Source organism: Nomascus leucogenys, chromosome 14, assembly GCF_006542625.1.
Source record: "Nomascus leucogenys isolate Asia chromosome 14, Asia_NLE_v1, whole genome shotgun sequence".
Lineage (NCBI taxonomy): Eukaryota > Metazoa > Chordata > Mammalia > Primates > Hylobatidae > Nomascus > Nomascus leucogenys.
In genome coordinates, this window is record NC_044394.1 from 28,264,651 (window position 1) to 28,269,455 (window position 4,805).

At 35.8% G+C, this 4,805-nt stretch overlaps 1 pseudogene; it reads left to right on the plus strand.

Moving 5' to 3' along the window:
• Positions 1–1,927: 1,927 nt before the first annotated feature.
• LOC100582811 lies at positions 1,928–2,260 on the plus strand (annotated as a pseudogene).
• The last annotated feature ends 2,545 nt before the right edge of the window (positions 2,261–4,805 follow it).

Sequence of the window (4,805 nt, forward strand, 5' to 3'; positions counted from 1 at the left end):
CTAAAAAATGCAATAGGCATACTGAAGAATGCATCAGAATCTTTTAATAGCAGAATTGATCAGGAAGAAGAAAGAATTACTGAGCTTGAAGATGGGTTATTTGAAAATACACAATCAGAGGAGACAAAAGAAAAAAGAATAAAAAAAAATGAAGCATGCCTACAGGATCTAGTAAATAGTCTCAAAAGGGAAAATCTAAGAGTTATTGGCCTTAAAGAGGAGGCAGAGAAAGAGATACGGGTAGAAAGTTTATTCAAAGGGATTAATAACAGAGAACCTTCTAAACCTAGAGAAAGATACAAATATCCAAGTACAAGAAGCTTATAGAACACCAAGCAGATTTAAGAACCTCAAGGCACACAAAGATCAAAGATAAAGAAGGGATCCCAAAAGCAGCAAGAGAAAAGAAACAAAAAACATACAGAATATTATAACACTGTAATTGTATTGGGTAAATTATTCATATTATGAGTAGAAAGACTAAAAGATGAACCAATCAAAAACAATAACAACTTTTTAAGACACAGACACTGCACTAAGATATAAATAGAAACAACAAAAGTTAAAAAGCAGAGAAATGAAGTTACGGTTTTTATTAGTTTTCCCTTTGCTTGTTTTTTTCTTATGCAATCAGTGTTAAATTGTCATTAGTTTAAAATAATGGGTTATAAGATAGTATTTGCAAGCCTCATGGTAACCTCAAAAAAAATACAACTGATATTCAAGAAATAAAAAGCAAGATAGTAAATAATAACACCACAGAAAATCACCTTCACTAAAAGGAAGACAGGAAGGAGGGAAAAAAGGATGAGAAGACCACAAAACAACCAGAAAACAAATAACAAAATGGCAGAAGCAAGTCCTTACTTATCAGTAGTAACATTGAATGTAAATGGACTATACTCTTCAATAAAAAGACATAGGGTGGCTGAATGGATAAAAAGGCAAAACCCACTAATCTATTACCCACAAGAAACACATTTCATCTATGAAGATGCACATAGACTGAAAATAAAGGGATAGAAAAAGATATTTCATGCCAATGGAAACCAAAGAGAGCAGGAATAGCTATATCAGACAAAATGTCATATTTAAAATATCATATTATGATATTTATCATATTATATTCATCATAATATGATATTTATATCAGACAAAATAGATTTCAAGATAAAAGCTATAAAAAGAGACAAAGGGCCAGGTGCAGTGGCTCACACCTGTAATCCCAGCACTTTGGGAGTCTGAGGTGGGTGGATCATGAGGTCAAGAGATGGAGATTATCCTGGCCAACATGGTGAAAACCCGTCTCTACTAAAAATACAAAAATTAGCTGGGCATGGTGGCATGTGCCTGTAGTCCCAGCTACTCGGGATGCTAAGGCAGGAAAATCGCTTGACCCCGGGAGGCGGAGGTTGCAGTGAGCCAAGATCGTGCCACTCAATTCCAGCCTGGGTGACAGAGTGAGACTCCATCTCAAAGAAAAAAGAACAGACAAAGAAGGTCATTATATAATGATAAAGGGGTTAATTCAGCAAAAGGATATAACAATTGTAAACATATATGCACCCAACACTGCAGCACCCAGATATATAAAGCAAATATTACTAGAGTTAAAGAGAGAGATTAACCCTAATACAATGATAGCTGGAGACTTCAACACACCACTTTCAGCATTGGACAGATCTTCCAGACAGAAAATTAACAAAGAAATATTGAATTTAATCTACACTATAGACCAAATAAACCTATTAGATACTACAGAACATTTCATCCAACAGCTGCAGAATACATATTCTTCTCCCCAGCAAGTGGATCATTTTCAAGGATAGGCCATATGTTAGATCACAAAACGAGTCTTAAAACATTCAAAAAATTGAAACAGTAACAAGTGCCCTTTTTGCTGTAGGCCCAAGTGGTTGCTGCTGAAATGGGCAAGTTCATGAAAACTGGGAAGGTGGTGCTTGTCCTGGCTGGATGCTACTCTGGACACAAAGCCATCATCGTGAAGAACATTGATGATGGTATCTCAGATCACCCCTATAGCCATTCTCTGGTGGCTGGAATTGACCACTACACCTGCAAAGTGATAGCTGCCATGGGCAAGAAGAAGATCGCCAAGAGGTCAAAGATCAAGTCTTTTGTGAAAGTTTATAACTACAATCACCTAATGCCCATGAGGTACTCTGTGGATATCCCCTTGGACAAAACTGTCATCAGTAAGGATGTCTTCAGAGATCCTGCTCTTAAATGCAAGGCCTGACAAGAGGCCAAGGTCAAGTTTGAAGAGAGATACAAGACAGGCAAGAACAAGTGGTTCTTCCAGAAGCTGCGGTTTTAGATACTTTGTTTTGATCATTAAAAATAAAAAAAAAGAAAAAGAAATAGTAACAAGCATTTTCTTTGATCACAATGGAATAAAACTAAAAATCAATAATAATAGGAATTTTGGAAACCATACAATCACATGGAAATTAAACAATGTGCTCCTGAATAACCAGTGAGTCAATGAAAAAACTAAGAAGGAAATTTTAAAAATGTCTTAAAACAAGTGAAAATGGAAATGCAAAATACCAAAACCAATGGGGTACAGAAAAAGCAGTACTAGGAGGGAAGTTTATAGCTATAAGTGATTACACCAAAAACAAAGAAAAACTTCAAATAACAATGCATCATAAAGAACTAGAAAAGAAAGAGCAAACCAAACTCAAAATTGTAGAAGAAATAATACAGATCAAGGCCATAGAAATAAATGAAATGAACAAAACAATACAAATGATTAATGGAAGGAAAAGCTGTTTTTTACAAAACATAAACAAAATTGGCAAACCCTTAGGCAGACTAAGAAAAAAAGAGAGGAGACCCAAATAAATAAAATCAGAGATGAAAAAGGAGACATTAGAAATGATACAGCAGAAATTCAAAGGATTATTAGTGGCTACTATGAGCAACTTTTGTCAATAGTTTAGGAAATATAAGAGAAATGGACAAATTCCTAGACATGTACAACCTACCAAGATTGAACCACGAAGAAATCCAAACCTGGGCCGGGCGCGGTGGCTCACGCTTGTAATCCCAACACTTTGGGAGGCCGAGGTGGGTGGATCACGAGCTCAGGAGATCGAGACCATGGTGAAACCTCATCTCTACTAAAAATACAAAAAATTAGCCGGGCGTGGTGGTGGGCGCCTGTAGTCCCAGCTACTCGGAGAGGCTGAGGCAGGAGAATGGTGTGAACCCGGGAGGTGGAGCTTGCAGTGAGCTAAGATTGTGCCACTGCACTCCAGCCTGGGTGACAGAGTGAGACTCTGTCTCAAAAAAAAAAAAAAAGAAATCCAAACCTGAACAGACCAATAACAAGTAACAAGATTGAAGTTGTAGTAAAAAAGTCTCCCAGCAAAGAAAAGCCCAGGACCCAATGGCTTCATGGCTGAATTCTACGAAACATTTAAAGAAGAACTAATACCAATCCTGTTCAAACTGTTCCATAAAATAGAGGTGGAGGGAATACTTCCAAATGCATTCTATGAGGCCAGTATAATCCTGATACCAAAACCAGAAAAGACACGTCAGAAAAAGAAAACTACAGGCCAATATCTCTGATGAATATTGATGCAAAAATCCTCAAGAAAATACTAGCAAGCCAAATTCAACAACACATTAAAAAGATCATTCATCATGACCAAGTGAGATTTATCCCGGGGATGCAAGAATGGTTAGATTTGTGCAAATAAATAAATGTGATACATATTACATCAAGAGAATGAAGGACAAAAAACATATTATCATTGAAATTGATGCTGAAAAAGCATTTGATGTAATTCAACATAACTTCATGATAAAAACCCTCAAAAAACTGGGTACAGAAGAAACATACGTCAACACAATAAAAGCCATATGTGACAGAACCATAGCTAGTATCATACTGAATGGGGTAAAACTGAAAATCTTTTCTCTAAGATCTGGAACAGTACAAGGATGCCCACTTTCATCACTGTTATTGAACATATTACTGGAAGTCCTCACTAGAGCAATCAGACAAGAGAAAGAAAGGGCATCCAAAGTGGAAAGGAAGAAGTCAAGTTATCCTTGTTTGCAGATATGATCTTATATTTGGAAAAACTTAAAAACCCCACCAGAAAACTATTAGAACTGATAAACGAATTCAGTAAAGTTGCATACAAAATCAATACACAAAATCAGTGGCATTTCAATATGTCAATAGCAAATAATCTGAAAAAGAAATCAAGAGAGTAATCCTATTTATAACAGCTACAAATAAAATACCTACAAATTTACTTAACCAAAAAAGGGAAAGATCTCTGCAAAGAACACTATAAAACACTGATTCCAGATGTTGAAGAGAACATTAAAAAATGGAAAGATATCTCATGTTCATGGGTTGCAAGAATCAATATTGTTAAAATGTCCTACTACCCAAAGCATTCTGCAGATTTGATGCAATCCATCAAAATACCAACAACATCCTTCAGAGAAATAGAAAAAAATCCTAAAATTAAGTGGAACCACAAAAGACCCAGAATAGCCAAATCTATCCTGAGCAAAAAGAAAACTGAAGGAATCACATTATACTACAGTACTATAGTAACCAAAACAGAATGGTACTGGCATAAAAACAAACACATAGACTAAAGGCACAGCATACAGAACCCAGAAATAAATTCATACATCTTCAGTAAACTCATTTTTGACAAAGTTGCCAAGAACATACAGTCTCTTGAGAAAAGGACAGTCTTTTCAATGAATAGTGCTGATAAAACTGTATATCCATATTCAGAAGAATGAAA